This window comes from Oncorhynchus kisutch, unplaced genomic scaffold (genome assembly GCF_002021735.2).
Source record: "Oncorhynchus kisutch isolate 150728-3 unplaced genomic scaffold, Okis_V2 Okis02a-Okis13b_hom, whole genome shotgun sequence".
Classification (NCBI taxonomy): Eukaryota; Metazoa; Chordata; class Actinopteri; order Salmoniformes; family Salmonidae; genus Oncorhynchus; species Oncorhynchus kisutch.
The window spans coordinates 14,167,803-14,182,847 of record NW_022261979.1 but is presented as its reverse complement, the minus strand read 5'-3'; the positions used below and the strand labels follow the sequence as shown (position 1 = coordinate 14,182,847).

The following is a 15,045-nucleotide window of genomic DNA, read 5'->3' as shown; positions in this document are numbered from 1 at the left end:
TCATCTACGGACCACCTAGAAACTGACGAAGTTCTGTGTTCCAGTCCTCATCTACGGACCACCTAGAAACCGAAGATGTTCCAGTCCTCATCTACGGACCACCTAGAAACCGACGATGTTCTAGTCCTCATCTACGGACCACCTAGAAACCGACGATGTTCTAGTCCTCATCTATGGACCACCTAGAAACTGACAAAGTTCTGTGTTTCAGTCCTAATCTACGGACCACCTAGAAACCGACGATGTTCTAGTCCTCATCTACGGACCACCTAGAAACTGACGATGTTCCAGTCCTCATCTACGGACCACCTAGAAACTGACGAAGTTCTGTGTTCCAGTCCTCATCTACGGACCACCTAGAAACCGAAGATGTTCCAGTCCTCATCTACGGACCACCTAGAAACCGACGATGTTCTAGTCCTCATCTACGGACCACCTAGAAACCGACGATGTTCTAGTCCTCATCTATGGACCACCTAGAAACTGACAAAGTTCTGTGTTCCAGTCCTCATCTACGGACCACCTAGAAACCGACAATGTTCTAGTCCTCATCTACGGACCACCTAGAAACTGACGATGTTCCAGTCCTCATCTACGGACCACCTAGAAACTGACGAAGTTCTGTGTTCCAGTCCTCATCTACGGACCACCTAGAAACCGAAGATGTTCCAGTCCTCATCTACGGACCACCTAGAAACCGACGATGTTCTAGTCCTCATCTACGGACCACCTAGAAACCGACGATGTTCTAGTCCTCATCTATGGACCACCTAGAAACTGACGATGTTCCAGTCCTCATCTACGGACCACCTAGAAACTGGCGAAGTTCTGTGTTCCAGTCCTCATCTACGGACCACCTAGAAACCGAAGATGTTCCAGTCCTCATCTACGGACCACCTAGAAACCGACGATGTTCTAGTCCTCATCTACGGACCACCTAGAAACCGACGATGTTCTAGTCCTCATCTATGGACCACCTAGAAACTGACAAAGTTCTGTGTTCCAGTCCTCATCTACGGACCACCTAGAAACCGACGATGTTCCAGTCCTCATCTACGGACCACCTAGAAACCGACGATGTTCTAGTCCTCATCTACGGACCACCTAGAAACCGAAGATGTTCCAGTCCTCATCTACGCACCACCTAGAAACCGACGATGTTCTAGTCCTCATCTACGGACCACCTAGAAACTGACAAAGTTCTGTGTTCTTGTCCTCATCTATGAACCACCTAGAAGCTGACGATGTTCTAGTCCTCATCTATGGACCACCTAGAAATAACGAGAAACCAGTAAATGATTTACATCAACAGCATGACGTTAAATAGAAATGTTGGATTATATATGTAATGTCTGAATCTGTATTCTCTGCTCTGGAATTGTTTTTGTGACGGGTACATTTGCTGCAGCGTAGCCTATGCTACATTAATATTACGACTGAATGCAGGTCTAATTTATTCCTACACATCCCAAATTGGCTTTCAACGTTAACCTTATTTTCTTATTGTAAAGAGGATTTTTTTTAAATGGCGGTTGCAGAGTTTTAGAAGAAAAAAAAAGAGCAGAGATGTTCTGCTACTTCTGGTATACACACAGAGCAGAGATGTTCTGCTACTTCTGGTATACACACAGAGCAGAGATGTTCTGCTACTTCTGGTATACACACAGAGCAGAGATGTTCTGCTACTTCTGGTATACACACAGAGCAGAGATGTTCTGCTACTTCTGGTATACACACAGAGCAGAGATGTTCTGCTACTTCTGGTATACACACAGAGCAGAGATGTTCTGCTACCTCTGGTATACACACAGAGCAGAGATGTTCTGCTACTTCTGGTATACACACAGAGCAGAGATGTTCTGCTACTTCTGGTATACACACAGAGCAGAGATGTTCTGCTACTTCTGGTATACACACAGAGCAGAGATGTTCTGCTACTTCTGGTATACACACAGAGCAGAGATGTTCTGCTACTTCTGGTATACACACAGAGCAGAGATGTTCTGCTACTTCTGGTATACACACAGAGCAGAGATGTTCTGCTACTTCTGGTATACACACAGAGCAGAGATGTTCTGCTACTTCTGGTATACACACAGAGCAGAGATGTTCTGCTACTTCTGGTATACACACAGAGCAGAGATGTTCTGCTACTTCTGGTATACACACAGAGCAGAGATGTTCTGCTACTTCTGGTATACACACAGAGCAGAGATGTTCTGCTACTTCTGGTATACACACAGAGCAGAGATGTTCTGCTACTTCTGGTATACACACAGAACAGAGATGTTCTGCTACTTCTGGTATACACACAGAACAGAGATGTTCTGCTACTTCTGGTATACACACAGAACAGAGATGTTCTGCTACTTCTGGTATACACACAGAACAGAGATGTTCTGCTACTTCTGGTATACACACAGAACAGAGATGTTCTGCTACTTCTGGTATACACACAGAGCAGAGATGCTCTGCTACTTCTGGTATACACACAGAGCAGAGATGCTCTGCTACTTCTGGTATACACACAGAACAGAGATGTTCCAATCACTTTTTAAAAGGAAAAAGGAAAAAGTTTATTCCAGTTCGAGGTGAGTAATCGCTGTCCTGACGTCCAGAAGCTCTTTTCGGTCATAAGAGACGGTAGCAGCAACATTATATACAAAATAAGTTACAAACAATGCAAAAAAAACGAACAAAATAGCCACAGCTGTTTAGGAACCTGTAACAACGTCAGCCGTCCTCTTGGGCACCAGAAGAGCCCATGGTAGTGGACTGCAGGATGCAGGATGCAGGGGTTGCTTTTCACCAACAGGACCTTTGACATTTTAAATGTTAAGAAGGTGGACGTTGTGGCATTGATAGCTATGGTAATTAATGGCACTGCAAAGGTGGAGAGAAGGTCCAGGAAGGTAGAGATCAGAGTGATGGCAGCAGAGCGGTTGCTGAAAGATTTCTCAGCGAAGGAGTACCATGGAATATTGGCACACGGTCCTAGAGCCTGAGAAGAGAGATATGGAGAACTACAAGAAGGAAGAAGTGGGTGTACTATTTTAATTAGGGCGGATTAAGTTAGTTTCACTATTACGTAGATTTATTTATTTGATTATTATTTATTATTTTATTTTATTACTTATTTATTTTAATGGGTTCTTATTTTTTAAACCGTCCAGTTGGTGGCGGCAATAAACCTTTTGGGGCGTTGTCCGCCATAAAACCCACAGAAGAAGAAGAAGACCATGTGACTTTAACCAACAATTCTGTTTGGGTGATTTCTCAGCTGTCTATCACAGCCTTCTGGTTTCAACCAGTGTGCCTGAATGCACATTTTGACTCGGACCCTTCCCAATCCAGGTCAGTGTTTTTTTAGTTGCACGGAAGAAGAAGATGTAAGTTCTGGCTTTTTGGCAAGTTGAGTGTGTTTATTTTAGGAAGATTATGTGTTGTGGGGTTTATTATCGGGTGGGTAAATGCAACGTAATGATGATCGACTGCAAACTGTTACTTTTAGGCTGAATGTACTGTGGCAAACCTCTTCAAGGTTAGGAGTGTTTGTCACAAATTAAGTGGTAAACTGTCACCAAATCACCCAAGAATGAGTACCTGTGTGTTTGTTGAGGTCAAGGATAGCAGGGTTCGGTACACGAATCGGGTTCTCAGTAGGTCCAGGTCCAAACGCCAACAGGTAAGTCCAAAACAATCCAGCTCATACACGGTAAATCCAGCCAATCTCTATAGTCTCTTTCTCTATTGTTCATAGATCCTTCCAGCACTCTCTATCTCTCTTCCTGGTTTTTCTTGACCCTTTATCTGTGGGTCGGCTCCACCTTCTGAGGGTTCCCCTTGCTTCTGGGACATGTAGTTTTGGCGGTCGGCCATTTTGTGATCTGTAGTTCTGACAGGGGTGGCCATTTTAGTGATTGGGCAGAGCCCGTTTATTAGTTCTGCTCTCACATATCTGCCATTTATCACTCGACCCCCTTCTTTGCCACACATCTCTCCCCCTATGCGTGCATGCGGGATAACCCATCCACGTTTCCCATTTCCTTCCCTGCTCTGTGTTTCAAGTCAAAATGAAACGGTTGGAGACACAAAAACTACCGCATCACCCGAGCGTTCTTCTCTTTAGCCCTATGCATCCAGGTGAGTGGGGCATGGTCACTGATGAGGGTGAAGTGGTGCCCCAGCAGGTAGTATTTCAGGCTGTCTAGAGCCCACTTTACTGCCAGCGCCTCTTTCTCAACGACTGAGTAGTTGGTTTCCCGTGGTTCCAGCTTCCTGCTTAAAAACAGGATGGGGTGTTCCACCCCTTCTACCTCTTGGGATAGCACTGCTCCCAAGCCGACCTCTGAGGCATCCGTCTGAACCACAAACTCTCTCTCAAAGTCTAGTACCACCAGCACTGGATTACAGCAGAGAGCCTCCTGTAATGTCCTAAATGCTTTGGTGACCATTTCATCCCATTTGACCATGTTTGGCCCTCTGGCTCTAGTCATGTCGGTAAGTGGGGCGGTCACTGTGGCATAACTTGGGATGAACTTCCGGTAGTAACCGGTCAGCCCTAGCAAGGCTCGAACCTGCTTCTTATTTACTGGTTTGGGCCATTCTCTAATTGCCTTCACCTTCTTACTTTGGGGTTTGATTAACCCTCTTCCCACAGTGTATCCCAGATACTCTGTTCCCTCTAACCCCACATAACACTTGGCAGGGTTTGCCATGAGCCCTGCCTTTCTAAGGGCGTCTAAAACTGCCTGTACCCGGGGTAAGTGGGATTCCCAATCTGGGCTGTAGATCCCCCCCCCACCTCATCTAAATAAGCTGCGGCGTATGCTTTGTGCGGTTTTAGGACTTTGTCCATGAGCCGTTGAAAGGTGGCTGGGGCCCCGTGTAAGCCGAATGGCATGACGGTGTATTGAAACAAACTGTCAGGTGTTGCAAAGGCTTTGTTTTCTTTGGCCCTGGGGGTCAGAGGAATTTGCCAGTACCCTTTTGTCAGATCAAGGGTCGTAATGTACCGAGCATTACCAATTTTCTCCAGTAGTTCATCTACTCGGGGCATGGGGTAGGCATCAAACTTGGAGATTTAATTTACCTTCCGAAAGTCATTACAGAACCGCAAAGACCCATCGGGCTTGGAGACCATCACAATTGGGCTAGACCACTCTAGTCCAATTGACTCTTCGATCACTCCAGCTGTCAACATTTTCTCCGTCTCTGCTCTAATCGCGGCCTGTCGAGTCTCGGGTACCCGATATGGCCTCATGCTCACTTTTCTCCCTGGTAGGGAAACGATATCATGAGCCGTAACCTCAGTTCGGCCAGGTACCTCTGAAAACACATCTCTGTTTTTCTGGATCAGGGTCTTTACTTCCTGTACTTGTGCTGGGGACAGAGTGGGTGAAATATTTACTTCGGCTGTCTCCTGAGTGTGTGTGGGGTATGTGACCATTAGTGTTTCTCTCTCAATCTCTCCATGCTTTTAACAGGTATATGTGATAAATCTGTTCCTGGGGCCGTCGACCTGGCTGTCGGATCCAATAATTGACTTCTCCTATTCTCTCCAGTACTTCATATGGTCCTTTCCATGTGGCTAGTAGTTTACACTCTACCGTGGGGATCAGCACTAACACCTTATCTCCCGGTTGAAATTCCCTCAGGGTAGCCTGCCGGTTATAAGTGTGCCGCTGGTGCTCCTGTGCTTGTCTCATGTGCTCTCTGACGATGGGCATGACTGTGGCTATCCTGTCTTGCATTGCCGTGACGTGCTCTATGACACTATTATACGGGGTGGATTGGTGCTCCCAGGTTTCCCGGGCAATGTCTAAGATTCCCCGGGGATACCTCCCATATATCAGCTCAAAGGGAGAAAACCCAGGTGAGGCTTGAGGAACCTCTCTAATGGCAAACATCAGATACGGCAACATGCAATCCCAGTTTTTCCCATCCTTATCGATTACCTTCCTGAGCATTGACTTCAGGGTCCGGTTGAATCTTTCAACCAGCCCGTCCGTCTGAGGATGGTAAACCGATGTCCTCAACTGTTTCACCTGCCACAGTTTACAAAGGTCTGCCATAAGGCGGGACATAAAGGGGGTCCCCTGGTCAGTAAGGATCTCCTTTGGAACCCCTACCCTGGTGAACAAGAGCACTACTTCCTTTGCGATATTTTTGGAAGCCATCGTTCGAAGGGGAATGGCTTCTGGGTAGCGAGTGGCATAATCTAGAATGACCAGAATGTATTGGTGCCCTCTGGCGAATTTGGGTAGTGGGCCCACTTAATCCATCGCTATCCTCTCAAATGGCGTTTTGATTATGGGGAGTGGCACTAACGGGCTTCTAACAGCTGGTCGGGGAGCTGTTAACTGGCACTCCGGGCACTCTCCACAATGCCGAGCCACTTCAGCTTGAATTCCTGGCCAGTAAAACCTCCTTACAATCCGGTCTCGGGTTTTATCGATACCAAGGTGTCCACCCAGAATGTGCCCATGAGCTAGATCCAGTACTGTCCTCCGGTACCGGGTGGGAACCAACAACTGTTCCACCACATCAACCCCTATTTTCGAGACTCTGTACACCAAACCCTTTTTCATGATGAAGTGGGGAAAACTATTAGGCATCATCCCAACCTTTATGGGAGTACCATCTACGACCTGCACATCTGCTCTGGCTTGCTGCAGGGTTGGATCCTGGTTTTGGGCCGTCCCGAAATTAGTCAAGGACCCTGCCAGGTCTGCTGGTTCTAGATCGTCGTCCTCTGAATTCAGATCGACCCCAGCCCCACTAGTACTGGGCTGTTCGTTATCAGCGAGGTTTGCCACTTCATCCTCCTCCTCCCCTACTAGCACCTGTGATGTTGTCCCCTGGGAGACCTCTTTTCTTGGCTTTGGTTGAAGGTCCCATGCTTCTTCCTGCTTGGTCAGGGTTGTTGGCTTCTCAAATATGCCATTCTTGTGGCCTAACTTTGCAAAGTTAGGAAAGTCTCTACCCAATATTACATCATATGGCATCTTTGGGACCACGCCGACCTCATAATCCAGCAGACCGTCCTCTGTTTGTATGCTCACTAAGGCCGTGGGGTACAGACGGGTATCCCCATGAATGCATGTAACACTGATATCCTGTCTTGTATCCAGTTTATGATTCGGCACTAGGCTTGCAAGGACCAGGGTTGGCATACTGCCGGAATCCAGCAGTGCTTCAACCTCTTTCCCTTGAACCTTCACTCTGCACATATGTTTGTTTCTTGATCTTTCAAGTACAGTGTTTACAACAGGACATGCATACCGTATATCATCTTCATTTTCACCAAGGTTACATTGCATTGGCTCTTCTTTAATAGGGCAGTAGGCTGCAATATGTCCCGGTTGATTACAATTGTAACAGATAATAGGGGTTTAGGGGGAGACCCCCTCGACACCCAGTCCCGGTTTCCGTTTTTCCCCTTAGTGTCTCGGCCTGATTCTGATTATTTCCTCATGGCCCCACGCTGCTCTCTTCCCCCTCCATATGTTGGGACAGCCTTACCCTGTCCGCTGGTTCGCCCAGGCCTGGGGAACGGGAATCTTTCCTCCTGTGCCTGCTCAGCTGTTCCTGCCGTACAATACCGTTCAACCAGGCCCATGAGATGGTCAGCGGAAAGTACCTCGTTCTGGCCAACCCATCGTCTCACTTCTTGGGGTAGACCTCGCTGAAACTGGTTGAGTACGATGGTCTCGACGATCTCGGCGGATGACCGGGTCTCTGGTGAATCAAGTCGAACATCTGCGTTCGTGGGGGTTGTCCCGGTCGGTAGGACCACTGGTGGAAGCGGTGTGCCCTCACGGTATCGGTCACTCCCAGTCTAGTCAGGACCTCTCCCTTTAGTTTATCGTATCCTGTGCATCTTTCAACTCCAGGTCGAAATACGCTTTTTGAGCGTCCCCTGCCAGGTATGGTGCCAGAAGCCCTGCCCATTCTTCTTTCGGCCACTTCTCTCTCTCTGCCGTCCTTTCGAAGGTGGTAAGATATGCTTCCACATCATCCTGTGCTGTCATTTTTTGAAGGAAATTATTGGCCCGCCTCTGGGTATTTACAGCTGTTAATTGAGCCCCAATTTGGTCCGCTAGCCCCTTTAGGCCTTCTCTTAACTCCCGGGTGTTTCTCTCTTGCTCTTCTCTGAGCAGCTGGTTGGTGCGGTGCTGGACCTGTAACGTGTCCTGATACATTCGCATTGCATCCTGATGAGCTATTTGTTGAGCTCTAGTTGCCTCTTGTTGGGCGGCCGCCGCTTGTAACAGGGCCTGTATGGCTCCCTCCATACTCATTTTCCTGAGAAACTGTCCTAACCAAACATATATGCCATTTACATCAGTATTCAGACCCTTTACTCAGTATTTGTTGAAGCACTTTAGGCAGCGATTACACCCTGATCATCGTTCCAGATCTTTCCACAACCACTCAGTGTGAAAGGGAAACTGGTCTGATCCAGTGGAAACGTCATAAACGTCATAAAACAGGCCTATCTGATTACTTCTAATCACAAATAGCAGCTGTCTATCCCTGAGCTCACTGAGAGGGGAAACTGAGGGCCCTGAATATTTTATACAATGTTGCATTTGTATGTTGTATTTATTACATTTTCCGAGGTCTCTCTTTGTGGCACCTGACCACACTACTGAACAGTAGTCCAGGTGCGACAAAACTAGAGCCTGTAGGACCTGCCTTGTTGATAGTGCTGTTAAGACTGCAGAGCAACACTTTTTTAATGTCTAGACTTCTGCTGTTGTATCAACATGTTTTGACCATGACAGTTTACAGGGTTACTCCAAGCAGTTTAGTCACCTAAACTTGTTACATTTTCACATGATTTATTCCAAGATTTAGTTGAGGTTTATGGTTTAGTGAATGTTTTGTCCCAAATACAATGCTTTTAGTTTTAGAAAATATTTAGGGCTAACTTAATCCTTGCCACCCATTCTGACACTAACTGCAGCTCTTTGTTAGGTTTTGCAGTCATTTCAGTCGCTGTAGTAGCTGAAATGTATAGTGTTGAGTCATCCGCATACATAGACACACTGGCTTTACTCAATGCCAGTGGCATGTCGTTAGTAAAAAATTTAAAAAGTAAGGGAACTAAACAGCTGCCCTGGGGAATTCCTGATTCTACCTGGATTTTGTGTGAGAGGCTTCCATTAAAGAACACCCTCTGTTGTTAGACAGGTAACTCTTTATCCACATTAAATATTATTTATATATTACCATATTATTTATGTAAAGCCATTAAACATGTGTTTTTCATAGTCAACAGACTATGGTCGATAATGTCAAAAGCCGCACTGAATTATGACAAAACATAATATTTTTATAATCAATTTCTCTCAGCTGATCATCAGTCATTTGTGTAAGTGCCATACATGTTGATCATTGTAAGACAGCCATTTAAGTATTTCAGATCCATTCAGATCAAGCATTCATTCTTCACATTTTCCACATTTTGTTATGTTACAGGTTTAGATGTTTTTTGCAAATGTATTCAAAATAAAAAACTGAAATATCACATTTACATCAGACCCTTTACTCAGTATTTTTTTAAGCACCTTTGGCAGCGATTACAGCCTTGAGTCTTCTTTGGTATGACACTATAAGCTTGGCACACCTGTATTTGGGGAGTTTCTCCCATTCTTCTCTGCAGATCCTCTCCAGCTCTATCAGGTTGGATGGGGAGCGTTGCTGCACAGCTATTTTCAGGTCTCTCCAGAGATGTTCGATCAGGTTCAAGTCCAGGCTCTGGATGGGCCACTCAAGGACATTCAGAGACTTGTTCTGATACCACTCCTGCATTGTTTTGTCTCTACCACTCTACCATATTGGCCTGATTGGTGGAGTGCTGCAGAGATGGTTGTCCTTCTGGAATGTTCTCCCATCTCCACAGAGGAACTCTGGAGCTCTGTCAGAGTAACCATGGGGCTCTTGGTCACCTCCCTGACCAAAGCCCTTCTCCCCCGATTGCTAAGTTTTGCCGGGTGGCCAGCTCTAGGAAGAGTCTTGGTGGTTCCAAACATCTTCCATTTAAGAATGATGGAGGCCACTGTGTTCTTGGGGACCTTCAATGCTGCAGAATTGTTTTGGTACACTTCCCCAGATCTGTGCCTTGGCACAATCCTGTCTTGGAGCTCTACAGACAATTCCTTAGACCTCATGGCTTGGTTTTTGCTCTGACATGCACTGTCAACTGTGTGACCTTATATAGACAGGTGTGTGCCTTTCCAAATCATGTCCAATCAACTGAATTTACCGCAGGTGGACTCCAATCAAGTTGTCGAAACATCTCAAGGATGATCAATGGAAACAGGACACACCTGAGCAAAAATGTTGAGTCTTATAGCAAAAGGGTCTGAATACTTATGTAAATAAGTTCTTTCTGTTTTTTCTAAAAACCTGTTTTCGTTTTGTCATTATGGGGTATTGTGATGTCATTATGGGGCATTGTGTGTAGATTGATGAGGAAAACATTATATTTCATGCATTTTAGAATAAGGCTGTAACAATAAGAAAATGTGGAGAAAGGGAAGTGGTCTGAATACCTTCCGAATTAATAAAGATTCCATTAAAATACCCTCACTTTGGAACCCTAGACAGGCGCCATGTGGGATTGTCAGTCGAAATATGTCTGCATCTTCCTCCTGCTGGCTCTGTCAGGCCTCTTCTTCCTGTTCCGTAACATCAACATTCTGGAGGTGAGGACCTTGCTTCTATCACTATCTACCTGCATCAGCCTACACACCTCTTCCCTTTAGTGACCTCTAATCTCCTCCATAGTGGAAGCTCAACAGTACATTGGACTTAAGCCACATCCACTCAGAGGGCTCTCCTCCTTGCCTCGATCGCAAGCTGAGCTTCTTCTGTAGCCACCTGGTCCAGGAGCCCTCTACCGAGGAGGCTCTGGAAGATTGTTCCCTCCTGGAGTCCATCGCCGGGCCAGAGCCTCTGCCCGTGACGACACCCCTGGACCAGACCAGTGACCCTGCACACAGTCTGTTTGCAATCCTTCCAGCAGGGGGAGGGAGAGAGAGGCACGTCGGGGACCAGCTAGAGGCTCTGGTCCTTATGAACGATTTCCAGGGGCGTCCCAAGAGCCGTGGCGGTGACTTCCTCCTTGCCCGGCTGCACTCCCCAGAGTTGGGTGCGGGTGTTGCAGGACAGGTACTAGACTACTTGAATGGGACCTACTCTGCTATTTTTCCGTTACTCTGGGAAGGGTCTGTATGGGTGGAGGTGACACTGGTCCATCCTAGCGAGGCAGTTTCTCTTCTACGACGCTTACAAGAGGAACGGCTAAACTGGGTGCCTTCCAAGAGCCTGTTCCGTTCTGGATTATTGTCTGAGACCACCGAGTGTAACCTGTGTCTGCCGAACAACCAGCAGCCACTGTGCGATTACACAGACCCCCGTACGGGGGAACCTTGGTTCTGCTACAAGCCCAAGCAGCTGGCTTGTGACACACGGATCAACCACTTCAAGGCAGGCTCCCAGACATATCTACAACATCTGACCAGCAAAGAAGCGCTGCTCTTCCAGAGGTTAGTAGGAGGTAAAACATAATATGTGTGTGAATGAGGACTCGATTCAATCCGTAAGGCTGAAGTTCAGCGTTGTAGCACGATTTGACATTGAAAGGCAATGTTACCGCGGTAGCGAAGACTGCATTCACGGCCATATGTCGGCTCAATGGGAAATTACCTTTTAATTTCACAGCTATAGTGATGAACTTGGGTGATTGAATCGAGTCCAAAGTGCACTGTCTGTTTCATCTTGCTGCTATGCAGTATTTATACCCCAGATTATACAGTGGTTCAGGTGAATGGTATTGCTTGCTACAGTCTTTTTTCTTCTTTTTCTTCTTCTTCTTTTCTTTCTTTTTTTCATTTTTTTTAGTGGCATCAACATCAACGTGCATATTCATGCAACAGGGTCTGACAGCGTCACTGTGCTGCCAAAGGAGAAAGGTGGGAATTTTGTGAAGAAAAATTTTGATTGTATCTGTAAAGTGATGGTAGCTTTGTGCATCACGGCAACTTCCGCATTTCAGACAAACCAGATGAGGAAAGCAGCAGTGTAGCGGCAGCACCTATCAGGACCCCTCCCCTCCCCTCCAGGACCCCTCCTTCTGGGTATTACTACCAAGGGTCATGGCGGGCGCTGGATGGTGTCGTAATACGCCAGTTGGACGACCCCGCTGCCATTATTCAGTGTCTGAAGGGCAAGCAGGTGTACATGTACGGAGACTCCACCGTTAGACAGTACTATGACTACCTCACCAGCTTTGTGCCAGGTGAGTGTTGTTGCCAACCTATTACATCTTACACTCGACTGTGTCTCAGGTGTGTAAAAATGATCTCTTTCTCTCAACATTCATCTCTCTCTCTCTCTCTCACACACACACAGAGCTGAAGAAGTTCAACATTAGAAGTCATGTGAGAGCGGGGCCATTCATGTCAGTGAACATACCCAACAACATCCTGTTGAAGTACCGCTGCCACGGCCCCCCCATATTCTGGCCCCCTCTCAGTGTCAGTCAGCTGCACTATGTAGCTAATGAGCTGGATGGCCTGGCCGGTGGTTCAGACACTGTTGTCGTCATCAGCGTTTCGACCCATTTCAGCTTTTTCCCTCTGCAGGCCTACATTCGCCGACTACGACGTATTCGAAGGGCGGTGGTTCGCCTTCTGAACCGAGCTCCGGGGACCGTAGTAGTTGTGCGCTCTGCCAACCTGGACCAAAGGAAGGACAACTTCATCAACAGTGACTGGATCTTGACCCAGCTGGACAGGGTGCTCAAGGCCATGTTCAGGGGTCTGGATGTGATGCTGCTGGATGCCTGGGAGATGACCTTGCCCACCACCTCCCCCATGATCTTCACCCAGCCCCCCCCATCATCAAGAACATGATAAACACAATCCTCTCTGGTGTCTGCCCCTATCATCAAGAACATGATAAATATTGAATAATGTAGTAACCAACAAAGTGTCCTTCTTCTTAGTTGTCCGTGTCTCTTCGATGGCTTGTCATGTAGTCTGGAGCAGAAGGTTCCCTTCGTTCTGGAAGGTTCTGGTCCTTAAACGTTTTTGTATTTCTTCTTCCTGAAAAGTCTGACGAGACCAAATAAAGTTTGGGCTTTTTTTACTTGATTCTTTGAATGTCTTGAGTGTTTTTAAACTGTGCGGGTCTGACCACAAGGGTTAATGGCATCACAAAACAATCAACCATATGACATTAGTTTTCCATATCTCCCCACTGACCATTCACGTTCTTTATGTTAGAATTGTTGTTCCATTATCCACTTTTTTGGACGTTTGAGTTTTTGGGGGACAAAAGTCTCTGGAGACAAAGGGAAAGTCCTTTAGCCAACACTGGAGGGTAGAGGGAGAGTACTCTTAATTTACTGCTTAATTTACGACCGGGGGTGGAGGTGTCAATACCGGCCCAGTGACCTCCTCCCCCCTTTGCAGGGGGGAGAGGGTCTGGTTATTATCAGCTATTGTCAAGCTGATCTGACCCATTGTGCTCCTCACAGGACAACCATGACACTTGTTAAAGGTACATTTGTGGAATTTCTTTCCTTCTAAATGCGTTTGAGCCAATCAGTTGTGTTGTGACAAGGTAGGGGTGATATATAGAAGATAGCCATATTATGGCAAGAACAGCTCAAATGAGCAAAGAGAAACGACAGTCCAGAATGACTTTAAGACATGAAGGTCAATCAATCTGGAAAATGTCAAGAACTTTAAAAGTTTCTTAAAAGTGCAGTCGCAAAAACCATCAAGCGCTATGATGAAACTGGCTCTCATGAGGACCTTCCACAGGAAAGAAAAACCCAGAGTTACCTCTACTTACAGAGGATAAGTTCATTAGAGTTAACTGCACCTCAGATTGCAGCCCAAATAAATGATTCACAGAGTTCAAGTAACAGACACATCTCAACATCAACTGTTCAGATGAGACTGTGTGAATCAGGCCTTCATGGTCGAATCACGGTCGAATTGCTGCAAAGAAACCACTACTAAAGATCACCAATAAGAAGAAGAGACTTGCTTGGGCCAAGAACACAACCAATGTACATAGACTGGTGGAAATCTGTCCTTTGGTCTGATGAGTCCAAATTTGAGATTTTTGGTTCCAACCACCATGTCTTTGTGAGATGCAGAGTAGGTGAATGGATGTTCTCCGCATGTGTGGTTCCCACCGTGAAGCATGGAGGAGGAGGTGTGATGGTGTGGGGGTGTTTTGCTGTTGACATTGTCTGTGATTTATTTAGAATTCAAGGCACACTTAACCAGCATGGTTACCACAGCATTCTGCAGCGATACGCCATCCCATCTGGTTTGTGCTTAGTGGGATTTGTTTTTCAACAGGACAATGACCCAAAACAAACCTCCAGGCTGTGTAAGGGCTATTTGACCAAGAAGAGAGTGATGGAGTGCTGCATCAGATGACCTGGCCCCCACAATCACCAGACCTCAACCCAATTTAAATGGTTTAGGATGAGTTGGACCGCAGAGTGAAGGAAAAGCCAGCCAACAAGTGCCTCAGCATATGTGGTAAACTCCTTCAAGACCGTTGGAAAAGCATTCCTCATGAAGATGGTTGAGAGAATGCAAAGCAGTCATCAAGGCAAAGGGTGAAGAAGAAGATTCTTCTTTGAAGAATATAAAATATCAAATCTATTTGATTTGTGTAACACTTTTTTGGTTACTACGTGATTCCATTTGTGTTATTTCATAGTTTTGAATTCTTCACATCATTCAACAATGTAGAAATAGTAAAAGTAAAATCAAGAAAACCCCATGAATGAGTAGGTGTTTCCAAAATGTTGACTGGTACTGTACCCATAAAGACTCGTTGCTGTAGTCGCTGCATTTTTATTTTTTTTTTTACCTTTATTTAACCAGGCAAGTCAGTAAGAAACACATTTTATTTTCAATGATGGGCCTGGGAACAGTGGGTTAACTGCCTGTTCAGGGGCAGAACGACAGATTGGTACCTTTCAGCTCAGGGGTTTGAACTCGC

At 46.2% G+C, this 15,045-nt stretch overlaps 1 pseudogene; it reads left to right on the top strand.

Annotated features, from left to right (window-relative positions):
* The first annotated feature begins 3,245 nt into the window (after window positions 1–3,245).
* LOC109887035 (NXPE family member 3-like) lies at window positions 3,246–12,982 on the top strand (annotated as a pseudogene).
* The last annotated feature ends 2,063 nt before the right edge of the window (window positions 12,983–15,045 follow it).